The sequence below is a fragment of the Stegodyphus dumicola genome, chromosome 3 (genome assembly GCF_044657685.1).
Source record: "Stegodyphus dumicola isolate Sdum_Otavi_A_Nest chromosome 3, ASM4465768v1".
Classification (NCBI taxonomy): Eukaryota; Metazoa; Arthropoda; class Arachnida; order Araneae; family Eresidae; genus Stegodyphus; species Stegodyphus dumicola.
This window is the reverse complement of record NC_140770.1, coordinates 256,750,087-256,769,558: the sequence shown is the minus strand read 5'-3', so window position 1 is coordinate 256,769,558 and position 19,472 is coordinate 256,750,087. Positions and strand designations below refer to the sequence as shown.

At 33.1% G+C, this 19,472-nt stretch overlaps 1 protein-coding gene across 2 annotated transcripts in view; it reads left to right on the top strand.

Annotated features, from left to right (window-relative positions):
- The window catches only part of LOC118191550 (uncharacterized), a 731,912-nt gene that overhangs the window by 548,190 nt on the left and 164,250 nt on the right, over positions 1-19,472 (top strand). The gene's annotated exons all lie outside the window — the stretch shown is intronic.

Sequence of the window (19,472 nt, the reverse complement as noted above, 5' to 3'; positions counted from 1 at the left end):
AAAAAAAGAATATCGTTAGAATTCCCGATACACAGTCTCGCGCGCAGGCTTCAAAAATAAATTTTTCCCCACAGTGTTGCCATTGTTCGCTTTGAAATCGTCGAGTTTGTTAATCAAAAATTCGTTCAGGTTTTACAAAATATGAAATAGATAACAAAACAAATTCAAAATTTGAAATTCGGAGTTCTAGATTCCCATATTTGGGCGGAGACGTACGATATTCAAAATTGGATGGCTCTAGGTAATGTTTTATCACAATGCGAGAAACTTACATACACTTATGCAGATTCTTTATCATTTAATTTCTTTAAATATAATACAGGGTGGTAATATTTGGTGGCAACAGTGTTAAAAGAGAAACGCCATTTATAGTGAAGCGCCACAAAATGCCAAAACGAAATTAATAGCCCTTCTGGGCTAGCGCCCTATGGGCTAATATTAAATTAGAAATACTTTATAACATATTTACACATCTCAATGAAATCTTATGTAATTTATGTAGAATTTTATGTGAACATCAGCTTAGATATGCTTAATATGGATAGCAGAATTCAATTTTAGCTGTTAATATCCTACATGTATTAGAATTTTATCCCTAAATGACCAAAAAAAAAAAAAAATCCTTATGGAATGTGCAGTTTCCGTTATGGATTTCTGAAGTCATAGGATCTCGACGAAAAGCATATTAAACGAAAAGCCATGTCAGATGTATCGATTTTCTTTTTCATAATCGAATCGGTTGCAGCTTTTTTCCATTACTGTTTGCTTTTCCTGTGAGATGATCCTTTCAGGATTATTCTTTTCTTTCGAGGATTTTCCGATTCCTTATACTTTTTTCCCTTGTCCTAGAATTTTCCTTTGCGTAGCAGCTTCATTACTCGTGTTACGTAATCCTGAAGTTTCCATTTTTTATGCGCATGTTTTAATATTTTTTTGTTCAGTTTTTGGTTTGATGAAAGACAGCTATTGTTTTTCAAAATTTTATGCGAATTTTTTTTTGTTTGTTGGTTGGTTTTGTTTATTTCATTTAAGAAACTTGTACCAATATGCGTTATATTTTTTCTACACAGAGTAATATCTCACTTTTGCTGTCAGTAACTATGACTTTCACTCTCCTTTTTTTTTGGCTCAGTTACATTTTGAAACGCTGCCAAACCATATATTATCCATACAACTCCAGTTGCCAATTTTCAAAGGGTTAGACATTGCATAAGTAGTTTAAAACCGTACTTTGCTTAACTACTGAGGTACTTGAAAGCAGTATAAGTACTTCTTAAATGTTTGCATTTTTACTTTGGTCATTTTGTTTTGTTTTATAATAAATAATAGAAATAATTTAGGACAACTATAGAGACATTAGGTTATTTCCAAGCACGAGACTTGAAAAATGAGCAACGCCTTCGCCGGGAATTGAACCACAGACCTCTGGAATACGCGCCCAGCATGCAGATCACTACACCACGAAGGCTCGCTAAGAAGGCGGAAGAAATACCTTATACAACACATTAGAAATTAACTATTTACTTCTTGTTTTGATATTTCTTTAACGAGAAACGGAATAAATGCAATAAAAATTTGATATTTAATTTTAGTAGCACCTTTAAATTTGGTTATTTCTGCTTTTCTATGTTAAAAATATTTACCGGTTAATATTTTGCATTTCGAATGTGCACCATTAATTAATGTTCTTCCTACGTTACTCAGCTTACGTATATAATTATGTAGGAGTAAAAAGTAAACCGTTTATCTAATAGCATTCAAATAATAACTTTAATTAACAATAATATAATGCGGTAATAACAACAATTTCGGAAAACTCTTAAAATCCTTCATTTTAAATTTAACCTGTCCTGTAGAGTCATTAGGTTATTTTGATGTTGAAGACGTGAAAAATGAGCAGTGCCCTCGACGGGACTCGAATCTGGACCTTTCGAATACGCGCCGAGTGTACTACCGCTACACCACGAAGGCATGCAGAAAGGGGGGAGAAAATACCTTATAGTCTTAGCTTGTAATTTTGATCATGGGAAAATTTCGCTCAGAAATTTAAGTTTGTGGGCATGCTGTACCATTGTATCGATTACATATTCGTGCTTCATTAATTATATATATATAAGAAAAAGACAAAATATGTGGAATATATTGTTACGAAATGTAAAGGCACGGTGAGATGGCTTCCCAGCAAAGCAGTTTTAGGGTTGCCATAAAATGGCAAGCGAAGGCAGGGCTGCTACATTTGGCGAGATGCCATGGACGGATTCTCTTTCTGGATCGAATTCTTACCGGTTTCGCCCAGAATGTTCTCAAGCATAAGTCGAAAGCTATACATATGGTCCGCAGTCAGTCAGTGTGTGTGTGCGCCTCGTCTAGCGAGCTGATAATCAATCATTGAGCGAGTCTTTTAGTGCATCGTCGAGTTTTGTCTTAGACTGTGCTGAGTCGAGAGCTATACTCTTGTGTATCGTCGAGTGCATCGCATGGAGAGTCTCGAGAGTACATTGAGTTCCGAGAACAACCAAGCAGAGTTGGGAGCTGTACTCGGGTGCTTTGCAGTGAAGCTTTCTCCACCGTTATTGCCTGACAGTGTGAAGGTTGTGTCGCTGATCGTGTCAGGGTGTTTATAACAGTTCGACGACCGTAAAAGTGATTTTGCTTTTATCTGATTAATATTGGTGAATAAAGTGTGTTTCGATACTTCATCAAGTGTCGTCGTTATTCACTCCAAATCCACACGAACCTCGTAAGAACATGAAGGAAGAAAATAACGTAACAAGTGTCAGAAAAGAAAAACGCAACAATATGTGTATCAAGCGTGGTAAACTACCTAACAGGATAGTACAAATTAAAGACAACTGGAAGCAAAGCTTGGAAAATAAACCTGAAATGAAAGTAATATTAAATTAAATAGTTTTATTGTCTCTTTTTCTAAATATATAATTACACATGCATGCGCACGTGCTACATATAAGCATTCGGTTTGCTTTCTTTAATTTGATTCGCTTTATAAATGCCTTCTTTTGAAAATCTTTTTCAAAATTTATTCCTTAAAATAATTAACGTCTGGCGGTAAAATATGTACGTATCCTCTAATTAAATGATGATAAATGTTTATTAAATCGTTAAAAACTATTCCCATTTGAAAGATATGTGAGCTGAGAATCCAATAGCTGAATTCGTGGAATAAATCCGCAGTTACAAACTTTCTTCGTAATTGCGCAATAAATTTCAAGATAATCTATGATGGCAGAGTCATTTATTTTACTTTTCTTTTGCCTTCTCTGTTTGCTGAGAAATGCAAAGGAAATAATTCTTCTCCACTGGAGAAAAGGAGAGGCGAACGCATTGTCATCGCAAAATAAATGTTTTAATTATACATTTTAGCCAACATCCTTTGCCAAACGAGATGAAAATGTTTTTCGTTTTGTTCCGTAAATAATTTATTCTTCGTTTTAACCGTGCCCTTCAAAGCGTTCTGCTGCTGTCACTAATTATTAAGGCGAAGGCTTATCAGATCTTAGGAACATAACAATCGTATTTTCCCACAATTCACTGCGCACGCTTCAGGAAAATCGAATCTTTGCTGGAGATCGGCTCCAAGGTTGTTCAACTCTCTCACTGGTAAACTAGGGACAACTGGACAGTCCACTTTATAAAGCAATTGTCGCTTCCGCTAGAGCTGCGAATTAGGTTGACGGTTATAATTAGGCATGTTTATCGCTGATTGAAGGGTGAGATAATGCTGTCACGTGACTTTGACGTCTACCAGAGATGCATTCCAGGTTGTTCTCGTTTCATGGAATGCCTGTCAGGCATTATTACTCATGCTCCGATATTCTTTGTGTTCGCATGTGGTCATTATATTTCAATATCGATCTGATTCTTTTTTTCGCAGATTGAAAAGCCATATACTGAATAATAAATAGCTTTAAGTGTCTCAGAACACGAAATACCTTATTTACGGGAAAGCACTCGTATTTAGTTCTAATATTAGGCAGAAAACAACACTTGGTTGGCATAGATTTTAAATAAAATTCTATCTATTTCGAGAGTGATCATGCATTTACTTTTCTTTCGGAGTGAGAAAAACAAAGGTTTTCAATTTGACTCATGGCCCCTTACATAGGATATCTTTCATTAAGGAATTCATAAAATGAATTTGGAAATCAGCAACGATGAGTGGGATAATGAAACTCGGGTATTCTTAACATACGGGAAAATAAAAGAATCACGTCAAGCAATTTCATTTAGCACTGTGGTAACTGAATCCAACATGAACTATACTAGCGTTCAATGCTTTTGTGAGCTTGGCCGTTAGTGGACTGAATCTTTGAAGGAAACAAAGGACAGTCTCTTTTTCGAAGGTATGAGAAGAGAAGATTAACAGTTTATGTAAACTACATAATAATAATAATTTACCATTAATGCTACATATCGTCCATTAGTATAAATGTATAAAATATAAGTTGGTTTTATCCAATGCTTGTTGTTTATGTACATTTAAGCTTTTCATCTGCTTTGTTGAAAATAATGTAAAAGAAAGTGTTCTGGTTTGGTTAAAGCCTTCTACACAACTTTATACTTCGAAAATAAAGCGTAGAAATATCGTAACTAATCTTTTACTTAATGAATTAAATAACCTTTTTTTTAACACTTTAATTTCCATACTCAGTTTCATTGGATCTTGCCAATTAAGTCGCCAGCATCTTTGTCTCCCGTCGTGCTCGCAGGCACTACTCCTATCACCATGGTCGCGCCGGCAATGTGTTTCTTTTTTGTTGACGGACTGGTGTAGGCCTTAGAGACATCGAGAGAAATTTCTTCAGAAATATATTACCTCGTGTATACAGGACATAATGCACCTAAATATGCTGAGCACCATAGTTTATTTGGTTACAGCCGAAAACATCGCGGACGAAATCGTCGCGGAGAAAACAACGCAAGGCGAAAACGTCGTGCTACAAAACATCGTGGGAGAAAACATCGCAGTTCTAAAACATCGTCGTCGAAAATAAAGCGGTTCAAAAACTTCGCAGTTTAAAAACATCGCCGTCGAAAATATCGTGGTAAAAGATAAAGTATCTACAAATCATCGCATGACGATAACATCGCAGACATGCTTTTTTCAGGCTTTAATAACTGTAAATGGATATTCCCATAATGATTTGTGAGCGCAAGTGATGTAAGGAAGGATAATTTTTACTTTCACATTTTTTTATTAACTAATAAATTTTTGCTGAAAAAATAAGAAGGAAACTTAAGCATAGAAAATTAAATGCAACTTAATAGATTACACTTTTTATGAAAAATTATCTGTAAAATCTTTATAAAAAACGATTTATTAATGGTCTTTGTTAGTTGACTGTCGATTTAAAATTCTATTAAGTGCTATAAGTTGCATGTTTTTAAACTGCGAAGTTTTTGAACCGCTTTACTTTCGACGACGATGTTTTGTACCACGATGTTTTAGAACTGCGATATTTTCTCTTTGCGATGTTTTCTCCCACGATGTTTTGTAGCACGACGTTTTCGCCTTGCGTTGTTTTCTCCGCGACGTTTTCGTCCGCGATGTTTTTGCCGCGATGTTATCGGCGGACACCGTTTATTTTGTCCTGGTTTAATTTAAATATTCGCAGAGGTCTGAAAATCATTACAGAACGTTATATCCAAAGTGAGAAACGGTGTTTCTATGTAAGAATTCACAATAATATTGTTACGAAATGTACACGCGCGGTAAGATGGCTTCCCCGCAAAGCAGTTTTAGGGTTGCTATAAAATGGCAAAAGAAGGCAGAGCTGCCATATTTGGCGAGAAATGGCGATTTCTTTGGCGACATTTTCATTTGGCGACAAAATTGGCGATATGCCATGGACGGATGGAAAACCTTCTGGAACGAATTCTTACCGGTTTAGCCCAGAATGTTCTCAAATGACCAGGATGGTACTATAAAATAAAATCGTCAGTTTTGTTCTGTTTCATTAAGGCCCGACAAGTCTGATGGCAACTGGTATACATTAACGATAAATAAGGATTCAACATGGACGATATGGATATTGTTTATTCTTTTCGTAATGTATTTTTCTGTGTAACAAATACGAACGATCTGTATTTCCTAGTCATGGCTGTTTTTCTTTTGTGCTTTATGTATCATATCTGTAATTCATGTTGCTAAAAACAACACACATACATGTTGATAAGCTCGGAAACGATCAAAATTCGAGGTACGGGCTGTTTTATTAATGCAAAGCGCTTTCTCGTCTCTGTAAAATTGAACCGTCGGGGAGTTAATTGTTTTTGAAATCATGCCATTTGAAAAGTGTTGGCGTTCATGAGTTAACGTTTTCTTTTTTAACTTTTTCAATTGCAAACATTTTCTTTTTTAACTTTTTCAGTTGCATAACATTTTCTTTTTTAACTTTTTCAGTTGCAAACATTTTCTTTTTTAACTTTTTCAGTTGCATAACATTTGTTTAGGAATAAATTTCTCTTTTTAGCCTCTGATAATATCCTCTGAATTATACATGTACGATAAAAGGTAAATTCCTGGTATTCTGTCCACTTCTACCTGTGTCTGTCTTTAGACTTCTGACCGTTCGTACAAAATTCATGAAAACGGAGAATTTAATTCAAATGAAATCATTAACTGACAGAGAAATAGCGTCTTCTGTTTTTGTTTACCACAAAATTTAAGTGCAAATGTGATAACAACGTTTCTCCGTGCATATTCATACAAATGGTGAACGCTCTATTCACAATCTAGCGATCAGAGGGACAGTTGAGGACATTTGATCAGAGGGATCAGAGGAACATTTGCGTTCAGTTTTCAGTGTGTCAGTGACCGAGTGAATGGTTAAATATATTTTAAAGACAAGTTCCCGTTTTTGGTAGTGTTTCTAATATTTAGCGAATGTATATATTAATATAAAAAATGGGAAACATTCACCAGGCTCTAGAGAGTTTTGTACACATATTTTTTGTTTCTGGTTTACAAACATTGCTTTCATTTTGTGAAGCTATTTACTGCTTAATGGCAATGTTGTTGAGATTAAAGTCCTTTCTTCATCCTCAAAAATAAATAAATAAAATAAAATAAAATTATTTCTGAAATATATCTCTTAATATTTGCTTAATAATTTAATAAACTATATTTATATATCTTATAAAATAACTCTAATGAAAAGTTTAGAATAAAATCAACAACAAAAAAGGGGGAGATTGTAGCCACCACTATTTACTCTTCTTCGAAGCTTTACTCGCTCCATACAAATATTCTTCTTTTATCGCGCATAAAAATGCTAATCACCCAAACAGGCGGTGCTTAGTTTGGTTGAAATCTCCAGGTTTGTACATCGCAAAAAAAACAGCCTGCTTGTTAGAATGATAATTATCAATTAGCACGAGACACAATTATTTTGTAATTAGTGGAATTAAACGAACAAAGAGCGAAAATATGTGACTCGATGTTTCTTTCTGGGAAAACACTTTTTTCTTTTTACGTTTTTAAATCCGGGAAAGAAGACTTTCAGAAGCAGCTAACAAGCAAAGCTTTTAACACTACGTATAATTAGAATTTCAGGGGGAACAAAAAATGGCAATTACGAAAAGATCTCTTTAATTGCTTCTTGAATTCTGGAGTGAAAAAAGAATAGTGTTATTAAAATGGAAAGTAAAATTTAAGTATATTTAAGGGTATTTAGATTAGAATAATTTATTTATTTCGGGTTCTCGGGTTTCTACAATTACCTTAATATCCATTGGTAAATTAAATATTTATAAATTTTACACTGTTTGCAGGTGATCGTATATTTTTATTGTTATTCTGTAGCTAAGAGCTGAAAGAATGAATTATATTTCAGGCAGTGGCAAATGAAGGAGATCCGAATTAACAAAATCTGTGTGTTGCCATTAAAAAAGTATGAAAAAAGATACAGAGCAAATAGAATAGCTGATTGAATAATAAATAATATTGAAAGAAAGGGAAAACAAAAATACGAGTGAGCATGCTCAAACAAATTGTCAATGATAAAAATAATAAAATCTGGAAGCTGTCAGATTTTATATTACGCCTAAAGGAGCGTTTTGTTAACGCTTTGTGTCTTACCTTTATTTGTTAAATATCATGTTCGTCGAACCGTATATCGGAATACCGTTCGTCATGCTTAATGCGTCTTTCTTAATGTAAGATTTTCCGATGTTAGTTATGGTAAACTATAATTTTATGAGTATAATGAAAATTGCAGTCTTCATTATTTTTTTTACTTTTACTTTTGTTTTAAATATAACCTTGTTATATATTTCTAGTATGTTTCTTTAAAATATCGCTTGTTCTAAATTTGAAGGCAATGACGTTTACTTAAGTAAGCAAATGTTTAGGTAGTCTTAAACAATTTATTTATTTCTGACTTTTGTTCTTCCAACTATATAGGTATTTCTGGCAATTTTATATATGATTTTGAAAAGACGTTAGGTGCTTTGTGAGATTTAGTCTCTGAGCGATAGCGAAAGCTTTGAGAAAGCTACGCTGCAAAACTCGTAAATCTCAATAACTGTTCTCGAAGGTGGACATCTAAAAATACTTAGTTTATTGCCCATCTATAATACTCTTAGTAAGGTACTTCCGGCTTTTCTTCTACGAACAACGCGTCATGTTAGTTTCATCGGGCCATGGAACCGCAGTTCTTTCTCATTTTTAATAATCTTAACCAAGTTTTTTTTTTTTTGTATTCCAAAATACGTTTGCCTTATTGTGCCCTTTTTAAAATGTCATTTAACCTGTTTATAGATGTCAGAATTACCGATTATTGCAATAACATTTGTTTATTATAATTATGATAACAACAATCGAAGTTTTCAGCCCAAATGTGCATCATCACAGAAGGGATATTAGTCTCGAAATGGCATTTTTCGTCCAGTCACTTAAAATGTCCGAATCTATTTTCAAATTGTTACCACCAAATATTATCGCCCTGTTTAAAGAAACTAAATAAGGAAGAATCTACATGAATGTATTTATGTTTCTCGCACTGTAAAATAGCAAGGCTACCTAGAGTCATCAAATTTTGAATAACGTAGTCTTCCACCGAACGTAGGCACCTGAAACCCAAAATTAGAATCTATTTCTACTTGTTTCATACTTTGTAAAAATTCGACCATTTCAAAATGAATAGTGGTAACACTGTAAGGAACGAAACATTTTTATCTCAGGGCATGAGACTATCTATCGTAAATTCTAAAGATATGCTGTTTTAAAATACTTTTAGCCCAATTTGGTCTAAGCCCAAAAGCTCTTGATACATGTATGTGTCTGTAAATGAAAAACAAAAACGTCCTTTTGGGAGTAATATAAAATCTGAAACCTTTCAGATTTTATTTTTATTTATTTATTTCTACTGTAATTAGGAATTAATAATAAAACCGCCGTTGTCTGTGTATTCATAATTGTGATAGTTCGATTAATTGCTTAAAAATTTAGGCATTTCTACTGCATTTTAAGTTAACGATCATGGCTGTTGTAAAATTGTTTATCGAAGTGGGCCTTCTTTCACTCGCAGGATCAGTATCTAAAGACCATAATTCCATTTGGTAAACAAGCTTTATATTATTTAGTCTAGTATCACTCTGAAGTGGTTTTCTTGTAATATTAATAAAGTAAACGTCACTGAGTTAGAATTCCCTTTGCATGATGATAATTTAATGAATGATATTACTTCCCGCTTTAAGCCAGCATTTTCTTAAATAATGCCTATTTTTAAGCTTCGCAAAATTCTTTTGTCACCACTCCGCATGATAAGTTTGTTTCGAATCTGATAGAATTTTAAAAAGAGTGTTTCAGTTGTAGATGTTGCACTGAGGATCTACTACTGAAATATTCAAAACTGTTCGTGTTGAACTGTGACTAAACTGTAGTAGTTGATATGTAAAGAAGACCTATTATAAAATTTCGAATTTAATATGTTTAATAAGATATTTAAATGTCATATGAGGTTTTAATAATTGATGAAACTTCCGTTCACCATTCTTTTTGCAGGAATTTCAATACACATGAATATGAAACAGTTAAGGAACCCCTTTTATAAGTAAAAAATAATTATTCGCTAAATTCGAACCAGCATCGAATGACTAGTGAACAACAGTCTTATTCATTCGGCTACCAGAACCTCGGAATGTATATGTGCCATATTTTATGGCTCTTCTTTCAATTCCCTGGCTCTAATTTACTGAAACCCCGTTCCATGAATGTCGTGTTGTAAGGAATTTGTCTCTACAAAGTTGTTAAAATAAAAAGGGGATGAAAAATTTATTATTATTATTATTATTATTATTAGCCCAAAACGTTTTAATTTAGTTTTGGCATTTTGCGTCGAAAATAAATGTCCGTTTTACTTTTCAAATTGTTGCCACCAAATATTATACCCAGTGTTATATTTAAAAAATGAAATAATGAAGAATCTGTATAAATGTATAGATATTTCTCGCATTGTGATAAAACAACGGTACTTAGAGCCATCCAATTTTGAATAACGTACGTCTCAACCCAAATATGGGCATCTAGAAGCCCAAATTTGGAATTTGTTTTATTATCTATTTCATATTTTGTAAACATTTAACGAATTTTTGATTAAAAAACTCAACGATTTCAAAAGGAGCAATGGCAACACTGTACGGAAAAACATTTCTATCTCCATCGCGCGAGACTGTGTATCGGAAATTCTAAAGATATGCTCATTTAAAAATTATTTTTGGTTATTGCTGTTGGATTGAATTTTACGGTTTAAGTGCGAAGAACATGATATTTAATACATAAAGATTAAAAACTAAACGTTAAGAAAGTCCCTTTGGGCGTAATGTAAAATCTGAAAGCTTCAAGATTTTATTTATTTATTATTATTATTATTAGTCGAAATGGGCTTTGGCCCTGAGAGACAATTGTTTTCGTTTTGCGATTTGTCTCGAATCACTCTGAATGTCCGTTTCACTTTTCAAATTGTTAACGCCCTGTATTATATTTGAAGAAATTAAATAATGACGAATCTGCATAAATGTATGTATGTTTATCGCATTGTGATAAAACAACGGTACCTAGAGCCATCCAATTTTGAATGACGTAATCCTAGTGCGAATGTGGGCATCTAGAAGCCCGAATTTGAAATTTGTAATTCCTTTTATTACCGATTTTATATTTTGTAAAACTTTAAAAAAATTTTTGATTAACACGCTCAAGGATTTCAAAGCGAGCAATGTCAACGTTGTGCAGAAAAAAAAAATTTATCCCCAGAGCGGGAGGCTGTGTATCAAAAATTCTAAAGATATGCTCTTTTTAAATTATTTTGCGATATTGATGTTGAACTGAATTTTATGGTTTAAGTGCGAAGTACATGATATTTAATAAATAAAGGTAACACACAAAATGCTAAAAAACGCCCCTTTGGAACGTAATTAAAATCTGAAACCTTTCAATTTTTCCTTATTATTATTATTATTAAGGTGGATATATTTCTCCATTTTTCTTCTTCCACCACATTAAAAAAGATTTTAATGGTATTTTGTTAAACAATTTGTGTTAAACTGAACTCCCTATTTTAGTTTCGTGCAAAATAATCTGCTCTTTATCAGAATGATACTAATTATGTATTTATTATTCTGCTAAGTATTCCAGTATTCAGTCGCTTACCATGTCACTAAAAGAAAAAGACTGTTTTTATTGCGTATTATGGGTCCTACTCTCGAAACTAGTTCTTGAGCAGTTGTCCCTCGAGACTTGCTTACTGAAGATAGCCATCTCTTAAGTAAAGACGAAGTTCTTCGGCTGGATGTTTGAGTCCAGCTCCTTAGGGAATCTGTATGCGGATCGGCTCACACCGGGACTGATTCTACGCTTTGTTTCATCGATGCCTAAGTGCCCCGTCTTTTTTTATGTCCCTTATCTATTCATTTTTGTTTGTTTTTTCTGTTCTGTATTGCTCTAAGGGACGGGATCTAAGGAAGAAGCTGTTTTCCGTGGAACATGGCTTTGTTACTTAACAGGTCATTAGGCTAAGAAAGACAATATAGTATTGATAGTAAGATAAGTAAAGCTTATTTTGCCTAAATATTTGCTGTAATAGTGGAATTAGAAATGCGCTTTGTTATTTGTCTATTTCGCTTCGAAATGATAAAAATACATCACTGGTTATTGAAACTGTGTCTAATGCTATATTACTGTGCAAGGGAGGAATTGTAAAGAGATTTAAGAGTATATTTTTCAGATTGCTACATGGTAAATCGTTTATATTCTTTCAAAAAGATATTTCTAAGGATATAATTTTGGAGAAATTTTTGGTGAAAGAAATTAACATTAGCTCATGAATTAATGATGGTACTGATCCTTAAGAATTTAAACTGCATATTAAAACTTTACGAATGATATCTTGTTCTAGTGGTTTTCGAAGAAGGTGTTTAAGTCTTATTTGATAATCTTTCAATCCAAACTGAGATGTTAATCTGTCGGCGCTGGTGTGAAATTGCAGCTTCAGCCATGTGGCGCCATCATGGACGGGAGGATGGGTGTTATTTCAACGTATCGACGTTGAAAAAGTATCCACTGTGCTTGAAGCAATCCACCACACCCAGCAACAAAAAATAGCCACTCTGCCTCTCATTTTCTTTTAGAAATTATCAAGCAACCATAGAAGGCTACTTCATCTTCCTGCGATCTCTTCTGCATTTAAGTAATTGTTGAAGTTCGAATGTGAGCCTAACACACTGCAGTGATTTGTGAATGGTTCAGACTTTTTCTGAAAGCTTACTAATTTTTCCCCGTTTGCTACATGAAAATTCTTTTGGCTACATAGAATAAAAAAAAAAAAGATTAAAATATATATATATTTTTTCGTGTGATTTCAGTTGGCGTTGCCTTAAAATGCCGTGTCTTTTGTCACTTTTTTCGATAATTGCTCTAAAATGAATCAATTGTTAATTGAAATATCTTCTTAAATTTAAGGATTTTTTTTCTTTTTTTTACTCGCAGTGCCTTAATTGTAGGATATTCGCTTGATCCCCGAGTACTTAACTCCTGAGATCTTGGAATTACTTACTGCATGGTTGATTTTTGTGATTTACGCCACATGTAATGCGAATACAAGACAATTTCCCTTAGAAAATACTTCCACAAAGGCATTCCTTTCCTTAGAGAGATAGCACTCGTGTGCTTTGCCATATTCAAGTAACCTAATCTGCTGCTGAAATTTATCTCGATTTAACATTAGGCAAGTCCAAGAATTTTACAATCAGTTTGTGTATAGTTTAATCGATAAACTAGAATTTATATTTAAAGTGGTTACGGATACAGAGAAGACGTGTATATTTTCTATTTAATCTAACCGTAGATAGTAATGGAACTAGACTTTATATTTACAGTTTTTCCCCGAATCGTATAACCAAACTGAAAGGAAATGTGCTTAGAATTTTAGTTACAAAGTCTTTGTAGATTTTGATATCACATATATATGCCGAAGGCTGTTGTAATTATACGCAGCAGATAGGAAACGCGCAGCGAAATCAAGCGTAATTATCCGGACTACGTAGCTCCACAAAAATCAGCGATTTTGTGAAAAATTTAAACATATTTAGTAAAATATACTTTTATTCGCTGTAAAACATTTTACCTGTCTTTATAAGCTAACGGAAATGGATGTAATTAATTTTTCAAAAAATATGCATCTCCTGCAGAAGTCTTGTCATTTTGTTTATAGTGTAAATACCAGTATCTTTGTTTGACTTTTGAAAAGCTTTGGGATTATTATTATTATTATTATTGTTTGGGAAGCTAATTTACAGTAGGTTTTACCAATGAGTAGAAAATATATATTGTACCAAATACTATAAAGAAATCGTCTTCTCATTTATAAGTTCCACTTTGGAACATTTTGCTTTATAACTTACGGAAAGCCTGTTTTAAAATCTCCAGTTCTCGCAGAAAACTCTGAGGTGTATTATTAAGTTTTTTTACAGACATAAATTTAACTTCTTAGTGTCGTGTGTCAACTGAAGCAAGCATCGAAAAACAAAACTTCCTGCCAAAAGATCAACTGCAGAATTACTGCTTCCGAGTTAATCTCGTCTTACAAGTTACTGTATGACAGCTGTACTTGAAATAAAACTTCTTGTATAGAAAACATTTTAAAGGCGTAGCATATGTTTTCTTGCTGCTGTAACTACCCAGTAATGCTAGGATTCCTTTACAAAAAGTGCATTAATCATAACTTGTCTGCAAACGAGGAAAAACTAATACTTTTTCTTCGCACTTTCCTTGGCAGGGTGGCTGAGTAATGTAAGAGATGTCGTTAAGTTCCTAAGACTCAGCTTTCTGATTGGCACCTTTTTAAGGCAGGTTTATTTTAGCTTGTCTTCGCTATAAATGTATTTCATCCTCAGCCATAACAGTGACGGACGCAGTAAAAATGCAAAAAGTGTTCTATGAAATCTTTTCTGACTATTAACAAGATATTTTGTATATATATAATAAAATGACTTGTTGAAAGTAAGTTGTAACGGATTGACAATGGTTCTCTGCTTCACAACTTAGAGAAACTCTACTGCCTAGTTAGAAAAAATGACACTCAAAGGCAGATATAGCCGTAAATTTCACACATAATTTTATTCCTTGATAATGTACATCATCGGGTGCACTATGCACCCTATAATTTTATACAGCTTACCTTTCTTAAACAATGGACGAACGTAGAAAAGCAAACTCTGTGTGGCGAACGTCAAGGCGATGCAACGAAAAAAAGCAGAAGAGAGAGGGAGTTGCGACGCAATTACCTTTTATACCGAATTACATTTCAGATCATATGTCAGATTAATGTCCAGATTTTTGGTTCAGATTTAATAGATAAGTGCGCATCAGATGTGCAGGGAGTTTAATTATAAAAATTATTGCTCCTCTGTTATTATTAGAATGAAAACAGAAGCTAACGAGCTATTATTAATTTATTATTTGAAAGATATATATATATATATATATATACATATATGTAATAAAGATATTCAGTAGCAGGAATTTGGATGGCGAATGCAGATTAAATCTTCAGTTTTATTTTCGGCAACATGTTGCAGCTACACACAAGTCGACACGTTAAATGTGCCTGTTCCAAAAGGCTTACATTTTTCATATATTTATAGCATAAAAGAAGAAGCAGACAGATAGCAGTGTAGCTAGGACAAAGCGTGGAAAGCAAGTTCAATGAATGTTCAGAATGAAATCTCAAGTCAGACTGAGTTAGTTTTGGTTTTCAAAGCATTCTGATTGGATGGTTAATATTTCTGCAAAATTATTATTGGCTGTTAAGAGTTTTAGTTCCGTTTACATCATCAGAATTATGTAAGAGTCATAAGGCATGGATTTTTCTCGAAATAACGCAGTGCAGAAAAGGGTTACTATTTTTAGAATAAGAAGGGAAATTAATTTAGGCTGCTAATTTAATCTTTTACGTATTCTTTTTCTTACATATTTACCATAATTTCTGAAACTGTTACTCCTATTGTATTTATGGTTTTAAAATATAATTTATCAGTATGGAAATTAGTATCATAAATATTTATGTGCATTACGTTTAATTATAAGTAATGATTAGGTAAAAGTTTTTGTGATATTCTGTGATATCAAGAACCTTCCCTGAAGAATTATGATTTTGTGAACTCTCAAAACAAAAAGACTTTTGGACTGAAATGCTGACAAATTCAATAGAACTGTAAAAATTTTTAAGTTTAGAAAATTGGTATTTATAAATTAAACTTTTATAGAATCAAAATGTTATGATTTATTTTTGCTAGTGCTTTAACGCTTTCTCTTTAAAAAGGCTTCTCTGTCGCTTTTCTTCTTAAAGGGGGGGATATGTAATAAAAAGAATATGTAAAAGATTAAATTAGCAGCTTAAATTAATTTCCCTTCTCATTCTAAAAATAGTAACCCCTTTCTTCACTGCGTCATTTCGAGAAAAATCCATGCCTTATGACTCTTACATAATTCTGATGATGTAAAGGGAACTAAAAGTCTTAACAGCCAATAATAATTTTACAGAAATATTAACCATCCAATCAGAATGCTTTGAAAACCAAAACTAACTCAGTCTGACTTGAGATTTCATTCTGAACATTACGCACTTGCTTTCCACGCTTTGGGCCAGCTACACTGCTATCTGTCTGCTTCTTCTTTTATGCTATAAATATATCAAAAATGTAAGCCTTTTGGAACAGGCACATTTAACGTGCCGACCTGCGTGTAGCCGCAGCATGTTGCCGAAAATAAAACTGAAAATTTAATCTGCATTCGCCATCCAAATTCCTGCTACTGAATATCTTTATTACATATATATACAAAATATAAACGATATCTGAAAGTTATCGCTATCAAAATGTCACCAACACATTTTGATTTCCTTACAAAATATGTTAAGCATAGCTAAGGCTCTGTCTATATATATATGTTTTTTTTCCTACCTTCGCTAATTTGCATATGTCTAAGATACAGTGGGGTATTTGTTTTTTAATTTCAAGAAGACAGACTGGAATCGAACTTGATAATGAACAACATAAAAGTAGATGATATTTGTATAGCTGCTAGTGTAAATTTTAAATGTGTTAAATTGTTTTTCTCATTTCTACGAACATTGATAGATTTTTTTTCTTTTATTTTTAAAATAACTTAAGTTTAGAAAGCTGCTACTATCATTATCGTTAAAAAAAGTGACAAAACATGCGCATCCTTTCTCAAATTAATATTTCACGAGTTTCGGTTTCCTTTGAAAATCCAGTAGTACTTGTTTTTTCTTTTTCAGTTTTTTAATCTACAGAACCTGTTCATAACGACTTCCGTTTTGGCAAAAGCCCTAAAAGTATATTATACTTCATGATATCCTTGTGCTCGATGATGCTAATTAAGCTAACGAGTGTTAATGTTTTCAGAAATCTTTTCTGATGCCGAAAACGTAGGTGTAAAAAAAAAAAAAAAAAAAAAAATTAGCGCTATTTTTTGACTTGAAAATATGGAAGACTGCGGTTCCAGAGAGCGGAAGTCGAAGTAACAAAAAAAAGATCAAACGACCGTAAAAGGAACAAAATAAAAATGGCACCTCTGGAAGAAGACCGCTGAAGGAGACAAAAGAAAAAAGGGTTTTCGTTCGAGGGTAAATGGAGAGCATGGCGTATGATGGATGTGTGGGAACGAGAGTGTCACTTACGCTGCTGATAGCATCTTCATAGGAAAAGAAAATTCTGAAAGAAAGAAAAAAGGGTTATCGAGCCTTCAGCTAAGGCGAAAAATATTTTTTTAAAGATATTAAAGTGTGTTACTCCAAGATAATCTTAGATCTTTGAGTAAGGTGATATCATAGCTGGAATTTTTTGGCTGGTTTTATACAGATCAGTTTTTAATCTCTCTTAATAGTAAACATGTTGTCTCATTACCTTTCTTTTTTTTTCCTGGAGGGTGGGGGGGGGAGCTCTTTAGTACTCTTGAATGCGGATTTTGCGTATGCATGCTTTCTTGCTATCGCTTATGTTCGTTTCATTCTGAATCCCTCATTATTATTAATAAACCATGCGTAATGGTAGTTCTTTAATTGGAATTAAAAGGGAATTTAGGTAGCTATTAGATTTATAACGGTATCCTAAACGGAATTAGCTAGCATCAACAAAAAATGACAACCTTATTTCTGAAATTAAATGCATAAGGTATTTTCTTCCTTCTTTCTGCACGCCTTCGTGGCGTAAAAACAGCACACTAGGCGCGTATTCGAGGGGTCCAGGTTCGAGTCCTGGCAAGGACATTGCACATTTGTCATGTCTCCAGCATAAAAACACCCTAATGACAGTGGCGCCCGAACTAAAAGGTTCTTGGATGATGATTCTTCACCATAAGAATTTGGCGATTGGGTGCCCTAATCCCCATTCGCCTTTTAAAAGGGGGAGTATATAAGGTATTTTTCCCCTTGCTTTTGCGTGCCTTCCTGGTGTAACGGTAGCACACTCGGCGCTTATTCGAGAGGTCCAGGTTCGAGTCCTGGCGGGGGCATTGCTCATTTTTCACGTCTCCCGCATCAGAAAACTTAATGACTCACAAATGTTATTAGATTTGTAATGTGTATTATTAAATATTTGGGCACCAAAATTTATCACTTCAGGAAAAAATGTTAAGGTTTCATTACTTTTCTCATATTATAATGTTTATATTTTTCTTTGTTATCATATTACTTTATTTCTACACTTGTGGATCTAGAGAAGATGTGCAGCCATTTGTATTTTTGATGCATAATTATCGAAGCTCCTTTTGCTTTATACTCAGTAATATCTTAGGTGCAATTAGCAATTCATGTGGTTAATCCGTTTGTGTTAATTGTATGAATTCGGTTGTATATCTATTTTATGTTATTCCATGGAAAGATTATTTTTTGAATTATGAGTACGCGTTTTTTAGTTTGATCAATGTAATTAAAATTACATTTTGGAGGTTGTTATATATGATTTGCTCACTTTTTTCGTTCATCATACTTTAATTTATCGCAGTCTTATTAAAAAAAAAGCTTGGAAATAGTAATTTAATTGTATGTTTTGCAGCGCTTAATTCATTTTGGGATTTTATGCATTTTAAGCGGTACAACAATTTAACTTACTTGCGCTTAAAAATGTTATTCATGTTTTTTTAATATTCAATTATTATTATTCTGAATTCCATTAGAATTTTAAACTAAGAATTAAAAATTAGATTTTTTTAAAAAAATTTCTCTTTATTAATTAATTTTCTGTTCAGTGGAACTAATAAGAAAGGCTGGTACAATGATGTAGCATTGTAAGTAGCCTGTAAACACAATGATGTTATACAGTGTGCAGAAAGCATGTAATTTATATAAACATTATTTTAAAACCTATTATGTACTGTATGTAGACTACTCTTCTTTATTAACTTGGTGAATCGTTGCTTAGCTCTTACAAGTGTTTCTTTACTAAAAATAAATTAAACAAACGTGTTGACGTTTTGTAAATGTCATCTCCCGGGATGAAGTTTTTTTTACAACTGTGTGGTATAAATTGCACTGGACTATATACTCTTAATAGTTTAATCTAAGTCTCGTGTTCTTTTGGGATGAGTAGGTATTTTTAATCTTCTTAAGTCTGCATTTTTGTTTGAAGTGGGATACGTTTTCACTGTATGAAATTTCAAAAAATAAAATTTGGTAAATGGGCAAAAAACATTGTCACTCATCAGGATAAATAATTAGCTGAAAAAAAAACACCAGTTATTCTTTTTTTTTAAATCCAGATGGTCCTACTTTTTTGGAATAATTAAGAGTTGTACTGCACTTTCTAACACCGGTGGCTTTCCAAATTCAAACACATGAACTCCATTTATGAAGTTGTGTTTCAATATTTTGTTGCCTAAACATCGTATAGAAGTAATGCATTTTGATTAAAGTTATCTTAAAAAAATCTTATGAAGT